Source organism: Molossus molossus, unplaced genomic scaffold (genome assembly GCF_014108415.1).
Source record: "Molossus molossus isolate mMolMol1 unplaced genomic scaffold, mMolMol1.p scaffold_m16_p_15, whole genome shotgun sequence".
In the NCBI taxonomy this organism is placed as follows: domain Eukaryota; kingdom Metazoa; phylum Chordata; class Mammalia; order Chiroptera; family Molossidae; genus Molossus; species Molossus molossus.
The window spans coordinates 74585843-74599131 of NW_023425350.1; the positions used below are offsets into that span (position 1 = coordinate 74585843).

General features: G+C 54.1%; 1 long non-coding RNA gene across 1 annotated transcript; it reads right to left on the reverse strand.

Moving 5' to 3' along the window:
- Positions 1 to 12: 12 nt before the first annotated feature.
- LOC118631190 lies at positions 13 to 11300 on the reverse strand. The gene is made up of 3 exons (XR_004959743.1): positions 11205 to 11300; positions 948 to 1003; positions 13 to 47 (listed from the first exon to the last, which is right to left on the reverse strand). It is a non-coding gene; the product is annotated as an uncharacterized LOC118631190 (long non-coding RNA).
- Between the last annotated feature and the right edge of the window lie 1989 nt (positions 11301 to 13289).

Consider the following 13289-nt stretch of genomic DNA (forward strand, 5'->3'; position numbering starts at 1 on the left):
CCGCCGCTGCCCGGTGCAAACTGCGCGGCCGTGCGCCTCGCCAGGCCCTGCAGGTTCAAGCGGGATTGGGGATACATCAGGGCCTGGCTTCGCTTCCGGAGATCCGACCAGGCCCGGAGACGGTGAGAGAGAGGTCACAGTGAGGGGCATCCGTGCGCATCGTGTGGAGCCTGCTCTGTGCCAGAATCAACTTGGGGAGGAGCCCAGCCTGCTGGCCCCACATCAAGGAGTCCCAAACCCGCCTCTGACTTTTCAGGGACCTTGAGCCGAGTGCCCAGCCACCCCCACTGGCTCACCCACACCAGCACCTGGAGACACTCATGCACTCATTCCTAAACACATGTTGAATTTTCATTCGGGCCGGTGTTGGAGATACGGATGAAAAAGACAGATATAGTCCCTGCCCTCATGAAGACAACAGTCAGGGTGGGGGTAGGGGAATGCAATAGACAAGAAAAGGACAAAAGAATAATTACAGATCGAGATCAGTGTTATGAAGGAAATAGAGGGGAAAGGCTGCTGTTCCGGGGATGGCCACCTTCTCTGAGAGGTAGATTTTGCGCTGAGAGCCGAAGGTGAGGCGCAGCTAACTTCTCCTGAAGAACCGAGAGCCCCTTCCGGAGGAGGGACCTCAAGGCCAAGGCTCTGAAGCTGGAGCAAGCTTTGCTTATCAAAGGACCCTTACTCCATCAGCCTCCTTCCCCTTCCCACTCACTCCCCCGTCCTAGAAATTCCCGCTTTGCTCTGTCCCCTCTGCCTACGTGCACAAGTTTCTAGAGAGCACAAACTAATCTGAATATCCATCAATAGGGGATTGGTTAAATATATCAGGGTTTAACCCCCATGTGAACTTTCATAGAGACATTAAAATAAGTGAGGTGTGTGATTGGGAAGCATGATTGTATGGGGAGAAGGAATTAAGGATATTTAGGTAAATAGATATCTACCTTCAACTTTCTGGGGTGATGATGCTGGACACTGTGTTACACAGGATTCTGGGTTCCTTTAAACGTAGAGAATGTACACTTAAAGATTTGTTCATTTCATTGTATTTAGACCCTCAGTAAAAAAAAAAAAAAAAAACATAATATATTAAACCCTAGGTAATGATCTGTGTGCATAAACTTTTATTTTAAAAAAATTTTTTAATTAAAAAAGGCTGACACTCTAACTACTGAGCCAAACCGGCCAGGTAATTTTCTTTTTTCTTTATTGATTTTAGAGAGAGAAGAAGAAGAGGGAGAGAAATGGAAACATCAATGAGAGAGAACATCGACTGGCCACCTCCTACATGCTCCCCACTAGGGATCAGGCCCACTGGGGATCAGGACACAACCCACTTTGTGCCCTGACTGGGAATTGAACTGGTGACCTCTTGGGGCATGGGTCAACACTCAACCACTGAGCCACACTGGCTGGGCTGTGTGCATAAAGTTTTAGATGGGTACTGATGATTGTAATTTACTTTGAAAGGTATCCAAAAAGTAACATTGACTGATGGATGGATGAATAGATAGGTAGGTAGGTACGGTCAAGTCTTGTTATTCACAGTAGTTCTGTAGTCAGTGCAAACACGGAATTAGCAGATACTGAACCATTGCTCCTAGAGGAAATCCAGGGTTAGGTTCCTTCGTTTTATTAACCGATCAGTACATAACCGTGTTATATGTGTACTTCTGTTCAAAGACACCTTATGTTATTGATTCATTAATATTGAACTTTCTGCCAGCAGCACTATATCTATGAGCTCATCCAACACGTACTTTCCCATAAGGAGTCTCACAGCCTTCTGCACTGCAGCCCTGCACTTGGGGGCCAGTGAAACCATGAAACCACCAACAAACAGCACAAAGATGAGGCACCAAGTAGACTGGAAGGACACTCCTTGCTCCCCTCCGTGAGACGTGCCTGTCAGCTGACACTCGTTCTTCCTGCTGGGTGAAAGTTCTCGAATGACTGTGACAGTGCCTCAAGCACTAGATTTGGGGTTTCAACTATGTAAGTGATGGGCTAATTCACAAATACACAATCCACCAATGATGGGGATCGACTGTATGTGATAAAGCAAATATAGCAAAATGTTTGCCCTGGTCGGTTTGGCTCAGCGGTTAGAGTGTCCGCCTGCGGTCCGGAGAGACCCGGGTTCGGTTCCCGCTAAGGGCATGTACCTCAGTTGCAGTTTGTCCCCGGCCCTGGTTGGTCGTGCGGGTGGCAGCCACTCGATGTGTCCCTTTCACATCGATGTTTCCCTCTCTCTCTCTTCCTCTCTCTCCCTCCTACTCTATCTGTACAAAAAATGGAAAAATGTCCTCGGAGGGGGATTAAAATATATATATATATAGCAAAATGTTCATTGTAGGGTCTAGGGGGAGGCTAGTGATTGTACAACTAATTCCCCCCATTCTTCTGTATATTTGTGAGTTTTTATGAAATGTTGGAAAAAAGTATCTCCCCATTGCAGTTTCCAGTCATTTCTCTACTAAGGTGGGCCTAGCAAGGCCACCCAGGCAAATGTTGTGTTCAGGAATGGTCCTTGGGTGCCTTTCTTAGTTAAGCAAATGTACGCAGGAGGCACAGAGAAAGCTTTTGTGGGCTGAAAAGGCTGCCTCTCCCCCGGGCGTCCGGCACATGTAAGGATGGGCACCGGGTCTGAGAGGAAGATACAGTAAGTCCTCACTTAACATCATCAACAGGTTCTTGGAAACTGCCACTTTAAGTGAAGCAATACATAAGGACCTAATTTTACCGTAGGCTAATTGATGTAAACAAAAGTTAAGTTTATACAGCATATTTCTGGTCACAAAGATACCACCAAACTGCTAAACAAAGACCCAGAACTCTTCTATTATTAAATATTGACCCTGGCTGGATGTCAGTTGGTTAGAGCATTATCCTGATTCCTCAAGGTTGTGGGTTCAATCCCTGGTCAAGGCACATATAAGAAACAACCAATCAATGCATAAATAAGTGAACAACAAATTGATGTTTCTCTCCCTTCCTCTCTCAAAAATCAATAAATAAAAATTTAAAAAAATAAAAACTGAAACAAATGTGAGCTAGACATACATTTAAGAGAGGTGAATAAAAAACAAGAGTTCTGCCCTGGACGGGTTGTTCAGCGGTTAGAGTGTCGGCCCGCGGACGAGAGAGACCCGGGTTTGGTTCCCATGAGGGGCATGTACCTCGGTTACAGTTTGTCCCCGGCCCCAGTTGGGGTTGTGTGGGTGGCAACCAGTTGATGTGTCTTTCTCACATTAATGTTTCTCTCTCTCTCTTCCCCCTCTCTCCCTCCCACTTTGTCTGAAGATAAATGCAAAAAATGTCCTCGGGTGAGGATAAAAAAACAAGAGAGTTCTTTTCCAACCTGCTGATTCCAGTTCAGGGTCATGGTGCTCAAAGGCCTTCAGGGCAGCTCAGGGCACCAGGTGAGACCCACCCTGACGGGATGCCCTTTCATTTCAGAGTCACTCACACACACACACTCACTCAGACTGGGACAGTGTGGACATGCTGAGTCCTCTCACGTGCTCATCTTTGGGATGTGGAAGGAATCCAGAGTCCCTGGAGAAAACCCATGAGACATGGGAGAACTACCAACGCCACACAGACAGCAGCCCAGCTGAGAATCGATTTTTTTTCTCATCAACGTTATAATGAAACATTATTTGAGGACGTGCCCTCCTGAGATGGAATCAGGACAACCGGAGGAGGGGCCAGAATGTACTTTCTAACCAGGTTGCTTCTGACACCAGGGTTGGGAGGGCTGGACTTGAGGGGTTTCCTGGAAATCCCACCCGTTCCCGGCAGGCGATTAATCGGGGACTGCACCTGTGTCCCCACCTGCAGACATAGGCCACCATTCCATAGAAGGTTTGCCTGGAGCCAGAAGCGCCCCTGTATTCACCTGGAGAAATGGAGATTCGCATTCACACAAAACCCGCACAGGGACGTTCAAGCAGCTGTCGTCATAATCGCCAAAATCGGAAACAACTCAGTGCTTCTCAACATATGAATAGATAAGTTGTCACACATCCCTGCACTGGGATGCTGCTCAGCAATCGAATGAAACGAAATGCTGATACACCCAACAACATGAATGGACCTCAAAGGCATCAGGCTGAGTGAGAAAGTCAGACCCGAAAACGACAACTCTGATTGCGTTCCAAACTCATCTTCGAGAACAGTCGGCTGCCAGGGGCTGGGCCGGGCGGGACTGACTACAGGGGGCACCAGGGTATTTCTTGGTTGAGAAGGTAGTGTCTCAGCTCTAAGCATTTGTCAGATCTCACAGAATTTTTCACTAGAATCAGTGGGTTTTACAGTATGTAAATTATAACTTAATTTTTTTAATTAAAGGGGATCAAGGAGCTGGAAGGTGTAGACACACCTAAAAATAATGTCAGGCACTAAAAATAACTGACATAGGAAAGAGAGGGCTGCCTGCACTCTGCTCCCCTTCGACTCCCACCTTCTCATCCAGCCTCAGAGCCGGCCCCACCCCCGGGGTAGCACTGCTGTCACCACCTGGAGGGCACCAGGCGAGCACTTAGTCCCCAGGGTGATGGACACTAGTGACCCCCCTCCTGCTTGACCGTCATGGCTCTCCTGGGTTCTTGACAACTCCCTGGCTTGCCTCCTCCCTCTCGGATGGTTTCTTCTGGTCCCCTTACTTGGGCCACCCTGTCTGTGGCTAAACAGGCTGCCACACCCACCTGCCTAGTCCAGATCTCTCTCCTGAAGTTGGTCTGTGATGCCATCACCTCTTTGATCTCTACCCGCTGTTTCTATTAATAAAACCTGAGATTCACATCTAACTCACGTGATGCCTGTGGCTGGTTGAATCCCACAGTCTGTTTCCCACATGAGCTGAGCTCAGGGGTCTGCAAGTTGCTTCTAGGCAATTCCTTCCCAAGGCCTCCCTTGCCCAAGAACCTTCTGTGGCTCCCTTCTGCCTACCTCATGGACTCTAACTAAACTCCTCAGCCCACCCTCTGCTGCAGCCAGGCTGCATTGTTAGCTTTCTTTCGGATTCGCTCCCAATTCTTACCCATGCACTGCCCTCCCCTCCCCTGGGTACAGCCTCCCCACTCCTCGCCACTTCCCCAGTCCAGCCAGCCCTGCCTCACAGACCATACAGCTGCTCCCCAAAGAGTAAAGGGCTCAGGAAAAGGCAGCAAGGTGAAGGCCAGTCTGGGGATGGTGAGGAGGGTGGGGGTAGTGAGTCTTGTCTCTGAGCAGGAAGCTGTGGTAGGAAACTGTCAGCATCACAGTTTAAGAGGCTCCTCCCTGAGCACAGTGGCCGCAGGTGCAGCCCGGGTAGCCGAAGGCGGATTAGTGTAGAAGCGGGGGTGGGGAGAGGCCGGCCCATGGGCCTCAGTCCAGGGCCACGAAACATGCCCGGCCACCTGTCCCAGAGACAGGAGCATTTCCTGTGCATTCTCACTTTTACCCCAACTTCCCCGTCTCACTGCCAATTGCAACACGAGCTTTCAGAGGTGCCGGGCCAGCCTGCAGCCCCCTGTGTGCCCCGTGCTCAGGCAGGAGGGCCACATGTCTCATCCTGAACTGTGTCCCTGCAGACTCCATGGCTTTCACGGGAGGCGCACCCACCATGCGACTCCCTGGCCCTCGTCCTGCCTGGGCTGGCCCCATCCACCTCCCCTTGGCATGAGCTCCTTGTGGGTCCAGAGACCCTAACCTTGCCTTCCCAGAGTGCAGCTCCGCTGAGAGACAGGGACACCTGCCTGGTCCTCACGGCCGAGGCCACGAGGTGAGGAGGAGGAACCTGTGACCCTCGGCCAGACTAGCGGTCTGACTCCGCCATGAGAACATCCTCATGGGAAGGCAGGGTTCCATTCTATCCGTTCCAGACACCCCAAACATACTGCGAAGGAAGAAGGGTCAAGTGATCCATACATTTTGAAAAGCATGATAACATGCTCAAGGCTCTCATGCAGTCACTATGGAAAACAGTATGGAGGTTCCTCAAAAACTTAAAAATAGAACTGCCACATGACAGAGCAATTCCATTTCTGGGTACTTATTTGAAGAAAACGCTAATTTGAAAGGACACCTGCGCCCGATTCATTGCAGCATCGGTAACAACAGCCGAGATACAGCAGCGGCCCGAGCGCCCGTCGACAGGTGGTGAGTGGATAGAGGTGTGGTGCTTATAGACGATGCAACACCAGCCAAGAAAGAGAACGAAACCTTGCCGTTTGCGGCAACACACATGGTCTTTGAGAGCGTTATACTAAGTGAAATAAGTCAGAAACAGAAACAAATACCGTATGTCACTTATAGGTGGAATCTAAAATAACAAAACGGACACACGGACAAATAGTAAAGGCTCAGAGGAGCCTGCAGGGAAGGACCCAGTCCAGCTGTGCTCAGCCCCACAGCTGTGTAGCAGGGCCGTCGAGGCCTCCCGTCCACACGCCGTACTCTGAGCACCAGAAGTCCAACTCAGTGTCTGTCATGAGAGCGCAGAGGGGAGACAGGCGGCAGGGGAATCATCCGCCTGGACCTGCTGGAAGCAGGGGCCGTGGCCCCAGCCAGGCCTGTGGGCTCCACACACCACCCTCAGCCAGACGCTGGAAGCGCCCCCACCCAAAGCTCTGAAGAAATGAGGGCCCAGCCCCTCACTGCCCATGCCTCCGCTCACTGAGCCCCCAGTCCTCTGCCCAAGCCCCCAAGTCCCTCAGGAAGCCACTTTTCTGCCCCTTTGTGCACAGGCCATGAGGCTGCCTGTGCCTATCACAGAGGCAGCACAGGCGTTTGTCAGTCAACAGGATGCCTCCTGGTGACATTACACGTCTCAAGGACAGCAATTAACACGGTGCCGTTCATTTCTTTCCCTTGACCCAGGGCATCGGGTTCTCATCATGGAGCCATGGGGCTACTGCCCAGTAGCAGGTGCCCCTGAGCAGCCAGTTAAGCTCGCTGGACTCCGCTTGGAAAACGGGGCCAGCACAGGTGTTCCCCACGGAGGGTCTGGGGCCCACGAGAGAAGGCTCTCCAAGCACCAGGCAGGGACCCGGCCTGCCCTTGCTGCCACGTCCTTTTCTACTTACGGCCCGCCAGGACAACACCCCACTCAGGGTGAAAGCCCAAATCCTCATGGCCGCCCCCAAGGTGTTGCACAGTCTGCCCCATCACCTGCTGGTACTCAGGCCCACACGGGCTCCTCGTGTTACTTGTTTGGTCACTTGAACAAATCAGGTATGGTCCAACCTCAGGGCCTTTGCACTATTCCCTCTGCCTGGACAATCTTTTCCCAGCATTCCTCACTTCCTTTGGGTCTCTGCCTAGCTCTCACCCCCTCCTCCAAGAGGCCTTCCCTGGGGTCCCTCTCTAAAATGGCCTTCCCGCCTGGCCGGTTTGGCTCAGCGGTTAGAGCGTCGGCCTGCGGTCCGGGGAGACCCGAGTTCGGTTCCCTCTAAGGGCACGTACCTCGGTTGCAGTTTGTCCCCGGCCCTGGTTGGTCGTGCAGGTGGCAGCCACTCGATGTATCCCTTCACATCGATGTTTCTCTCTCTCTCTCTACCTCTCTCTCCCTCCCACTCTGTCTGAACAAAAAATGAAAAACTGTCCTCGGGTGAGGATAAAAAAAAATTTTTAAAAATAAAAATAAAATGGCCTTCCCTTCTTTCTCTGTCCCTGGCTTCATTGTTCTTCACCACTGTAAATGCGATACATGTATCAGCGGTGACCTTTGACATATGTCAGCGTATGTGTTGACACATCTTATGGTATGATACAGTGTCAGCACTGTGAGAATGGACACTCTTTCTTGCTCCCCCATCTATACGAGCAACGTACAGTGTATGTGCCCAATAATATCTGTGGTGTGCAGAGACCGCCGACACCAGGTACCTGAGAAAGCATGCGATGGGTGAAGACATCTCTGCAGGCCCTGGGAACCTGGCAGCCTGGAGAGGGATGGGGGACCATGGGCCTTCCTTAGGGGAGGGGGAGCGGTGGGTCTAGAGGCTTCCTCCACTGACGGTGGTCGGAGAGGAGAGGACCTGCCCGGAGCCTGTGCACAGGCTGTTTCCTCGGCCGGGAGCGGCGCCCACAGCCTTCTCCCGGTCAGATGCTGCAGGTCCCAGGCCCCCTCCTCCTGGAAGTGATGGTCTCAGGCCAGGCCAGGCCCTCCTCTGCTCTCCCGGGGCCTGCCCTCCCACATCACAGCCCTGACGGCAGCGTCGACCACCGTCTGCCTGCTGCTCTGTCTCCACCCAGGCTGAACTGACCGAGCAGAGCCTACATACAGTGTCTTCCTTTCCACTGTGGCCCCTGCCTCCTCCCAATAAATGTGTCACCTCGTGACAGCAACAACAGCCTCTGTGCCAGGGACTTCACTGTACCTCTTAGGGGCACTATCCATTTAATCCAGTGCTCGCCTAACTCCCTGCCCTGGGAACCGCTAACAAAACTGGCTCCGAGGGGTCAAGGTCATGCTCAGAATCATGCAGCCTGCAATGGCAGTCAGGACTTGAACCCGGGGCTCTCACCCTGCAGCCAACATTAACCACTCAGTGAATGTTCATTAGGATGGCAGAATCCTCAGCTCCGAGTGGGAGACCCAGGGATTGCCACATCCCCACAGACCTCGGGCTGATCCAGGGGCAGCTGTACCTTGAGCTGCATTTGACTGTCGGGGCCCAGGCTGGTGGGGGGTCAGGGGCATGTCACATCCAGCAGACTCTCCAAGTGTCTGTTGAGTGCCTGAACAAAACCGAGACCGTTCCCCCCAGCCTAACCTCTGCTGCCTGGGCTGTGAGGGCTGTGTGACCTCAGCAGGGAGCTTTCCCTCTCTGAGTGCCAAGCTCTGTGAAAGGGAGCTGAGAAGTCTTCGAGGACGGGAAAAGTAGGGTGAGTGGAGAGCGGAGCCTGGTGGCGATGTGGGGCAGCGTGCTCCTGGGCACTGCAGGGCACTCGGCCGCATTCCTGGCCTGTATGTTCTTCATGCCAGTAACGACCCTGCCCGGGGCATGATAAAAAGTGTCTCCAGACATTATAGAATGTCCCCGGGGGGTAGGGGGAGCAAAATCGGCTCCAGTGAAGAACTGCTGCCTTAACCCGACACTGTGGGTGGGGCCGCATGGAGAGGACCGGCTGCTGCAGCCCCAGGAAAGCCCAGCAGCTGTGAAGTCCAGAGCCTGAGACCACCAGAGCTAGTGGTGACCATTAAAATGACAGCTGACACTGGGCAACACCGCGTTAAACTGCATGTGTTCCCTTGCACGGATCTTTTCAGTAACTGTACAGTAAGCCCTCCGTATCGCCAGGTTTTGCATCCATGGATTCAACCAACTGTAATAGAAACAGTATTTTTTATCCGAAGTTGGGAATCTGTGGATGCGGAAGGCCAACTGTGTGCGTTTTCTATGCCATTCTGTGTAAGGGACGTGAGCCTCCCGGGCTCCCAGAGCCCGTGCCCCGTGGGTGCAGAGGGATGGAGTCAAAGGTCAAACATGGATTTGGGGGCAGGGGGTCAACACCTTTAATCCCCACGTTGTTCAAGGTTCACTGACAGCAACATGCTTACACAGCACCTGCTGTGGGCCAGGCACCCGCCATGTCCGCACCCGCCATGTCCACTCACCTAATCTCTGTGAGTAATGGATCTGTGGGTTGGGGACCTGAAGCACACAGGTGGAGTGACTTGCCCAAGGTCACACAGCACACACAGTAGGTGGCAGAGCCCGGACTCAACTCTAGGCCTCCCAGCTCCAATGTCCACTTAAACACCAGCCAGGCGCCTGCCTGCCCAGCGTCCCTGCACGGGCTGCGTGCACGAGGCTGGAGGACAGTGCGAAAGGGGAACAGAAGCTCCGCGCCGGCAGAAGAGCCTTGGCAGGTGGCACCCCAGGCCTTTCTGCCCCTGGAGTCCCTGATCCTAATCTCTCGACAAAGCTATATTAAGCACCTACTGTGCTCACTTCCTGGCTGACAAAAGAGAAACGAAGATCACCTTAAGTTGTTCACCACACAATCCGTTCCTTCCTGCTAAGACCCTTTCCTTCCTGGGACACCTTTCCCAGCCTCGCACCCACCAGCCAGGAGCCAAGCATCTACTAGGTGCCAATATTTACATCTGCATGTCACAGATGCACAAACAGAGGCTCAGAATGGCCATGCAACCTGCCGAGGACTCAGACATTAAGCAGGATTCCAGCCGTTGGCTCCTTCGCCTCTCTGGGTCCCACTTTAACCTGAGCTGCCCTACAGGTGACCGGAGCCTACCCTGGACACCTTGTGGAACTCATCAGCATTTTGTTGTTCAAGTTCACAGCCCTGTTGAGCCACACTCATATCCATGGGGTCCGGGGCCAGGGCTTTGTCTAGAGGTATCTCTGCTTCCTGATGGACCCAGCAGGAGGCCAGGGACAGAGCAGGCATCTCTGTGTCCCCAGGACCCCCCCCCCCCCCGGCCTGGCTGCTTCCCTCAGGGCCACAGGCCACGTCTGCTTCCTTCTGCAGCTTGACACCACCCATCGCAGACCGACAGCCCTCTGGGTCTTCCCAGTGGCCTCCTGACTGTCCTCCTCCGCCAGACCCAGGCCACCCCTGGGGATGGCGGCCAGCTGCTGCTCCGTCTGGGATGACTTACCTGGAGACCTGCAGATGGATGTCAAGATAAACAGGCCACGCCCTGGCCGGTTTGGCTCAGCGGTTAGAGCGTCGGCCTGCGGTCCGGAGAGACCCGGGTTCGGTTCCCGCTAAGGGCACGTACTTCGGTTGCAGTTTGTCCCCGGCCCTGTTTGGTCGTGTGGGTGGCAGCCACTCGATGTGTCCCTTCACGTCGATGTTTCTCTCTCTCTCTCCCTTACCTCTCTCCCTCCCACTCTATCTGTACAGAAAATGGAAAAATATCCTCGGGTGAGGATAAAAAAAAAAAAAAAAGATAAACAGGCCACCTGCAAGGCTTTCTGGTCCCTAATGCTGACAGGCAGCTGCTTCTAGATGAAGAATCGGGGCCCAAGAATCCAACTTGGGTTTCTCTATGGCCCAAGCCCCCCTGCCTGAGGCTCTGCCGGCTAATCACCCCCACATTCCCAGGCAAGGTGTAAGGAGGTCCCACCCCACCAGGGTCTCTCCCTGAGGGGGATTTTATTCACCCTCTGCCAGCTGCCCCAGAGTCCAGGGGTGGCTGCGCTGGCAGGACAGAGGCAAAAGGCTGAAGGCTGGCCACTCACCTGGACACAGCAACAGGAGCACAAACCCAGGCAGGGCAGAGACCTGGGCTGGAAGGCCTGGTACTCTCTTAGCAGCGGGTTTCTCTGAAACTCAACCTATTTCCTTAATGCAAAGACAGGAAAGGGGGCTGTGTTTGAAGCTTACGTGTTAGTCACAAAGTGCTGCGTTCAAGGAAAACTGTGGGCCACGTGTTCTGGGAGGGCAGAGGGCGTTTCCGGGGCCACCGGGGCCTGTCGCAGCAAGAGGCTCGCTGCAGGCAGGGATTCTGCAGGAATGATGATTCCAACGGCACCCCCAAACCTGGGGATGGGGGCAGAGGGGAACTGTGTGTGCCGGAACAGTGGCGGGGACAGTGGCAGTGGGAGGGGGATCCCCAGGCTTCAGTGGAAACTTTCCCCTCCCGAGGGGGCATGGACCCAGGCCTGCACTGTCAGTGAGAGTGATTTGTTTATTCCACGGGCAAGTTAAAGACGAGAGAGGAGAAACCTACTGCGTAGGTCTGCACCGCAGAGGTTCTGGGCACCTCCTGTGTGCAGGTCTCCCTCAGGCTCTGGGCCAGCAGGGCCTGCTCCGGCTCTGCCCTCAAGTGGCTCACAGGCTCGAGACAGCTGAGTCTCTGGGGCGACAGGGCTGGGGTGGCAGAAGCCTGGGCATGTGCGTCCCCAGAGGAGCCTCAGGGAAGGATTCTGAGAGGGGTCAGTCATATGGGTCATATCCAGACACGGAGACAGGGTGCTCCCCGTGCCCACGGAGTCCCAGCCCGGCCCCACCTCGGACCTCCCCCCATGCTGCACCTGGGGATCATGGCCTCCTGTTCTGGCCACAACCACTTCCTCATCCTCTTTTCTTCCCTTCCCTTACCCTCGCCACCCCCATCATGGTGCCTGCCCACACTCTGACCAGCTGGCCACACCTCACGTCTGTTCCCTCAGGCCTTCGAGGCCTCGGGGACCTGGACCTGGCGGGTCTGTCCTAAGCACACTGTTGAGACGCTAAGAATCTTTCTTCTCTGGCTCCTGCTGTGCTGGGTCTTAACCCAGCTCCCCAACCTCCTGCTGCGCCCCAGATCCCCTTTCCTGAGGACCCTCCCCTCTCATCTCTGCTCTCCCCCAGTCCGCTGACCCTCCCTTTCCTCACTCAGGACTTCTTTCTGCTGGGCTCCGGGCTGGGACACTTTCCTCCTACGTAGATTTCCCAGAAAACGATTTTGTAGAAAGACCCCTTTCCCACAGGCATCGTGAAACTCAGGATGCGGAAAAGGCCCTGTTTCCACACTGGGTCTTCCTTCGGGGGGACTGAGCGGTCGGTACGCGGCAGGCTAAGTGGGCAGAAACCGCAGGATCAGAACCCGCTAATCTACAGCGGGCACAACAGCAGCACTCTGAGTACCTAGCACGGCCGGACAATGCCGCGAGCAGTTTGCAACAACCCACTTTTCAGATAAAATGAGTGAAGCCCAGAGAGGCTAATTAACAGACGCCAAATCGCCTGGAGGCACAGGAGCATAGTTGGGTGAACAGAGGAGGACACCTTGTTTGTAAAACAGCCCTCTGAGCCAACTCCCGGAGACCTGGAAGGTGAGCAGGCTACGGGCACCGAGCGGCAGCAGGTTTGGGGCTTCGGTCTGGGTCTCAGGCCTGAGAAAGGGGATCCCGGTGTCTGGGAGGTGCTGGCTCAGGAGCCCTCTCACCCGCTTCCAGTCCCAGAGGCCGCCTCCTGACACAGCAGGGCCCCAGACACTGAGATGGGCCTGCAGATAAGTGGAGGAGACCGAGCTGCCTCTGATGCTGGGGGAGGGAGCAAACAGTGGAAACAGGGGCTGGGAAAGCTGTGGTGAGTACTCCAGCCAGGCAGAGCCACGGAAGAAATTGGTCACTCACTCTCACACCCCCAGGCCTCTGCCCACGCTGTCCTAGACTGAACGCTCTTCCCCCACCTCTTCTTCCACCTGACTCCTCCTCCGGGTCTCTGATTAAATGTGGCTTCCTCCAGGAAGCCTTCCAAGGCTCAAAGTGAGCAGGGTGGGGATTTGCATCAGTTCCAGCTGCCTTTGCGCAGGCCGAGTTTGGTTCCAGAGTTAAAAG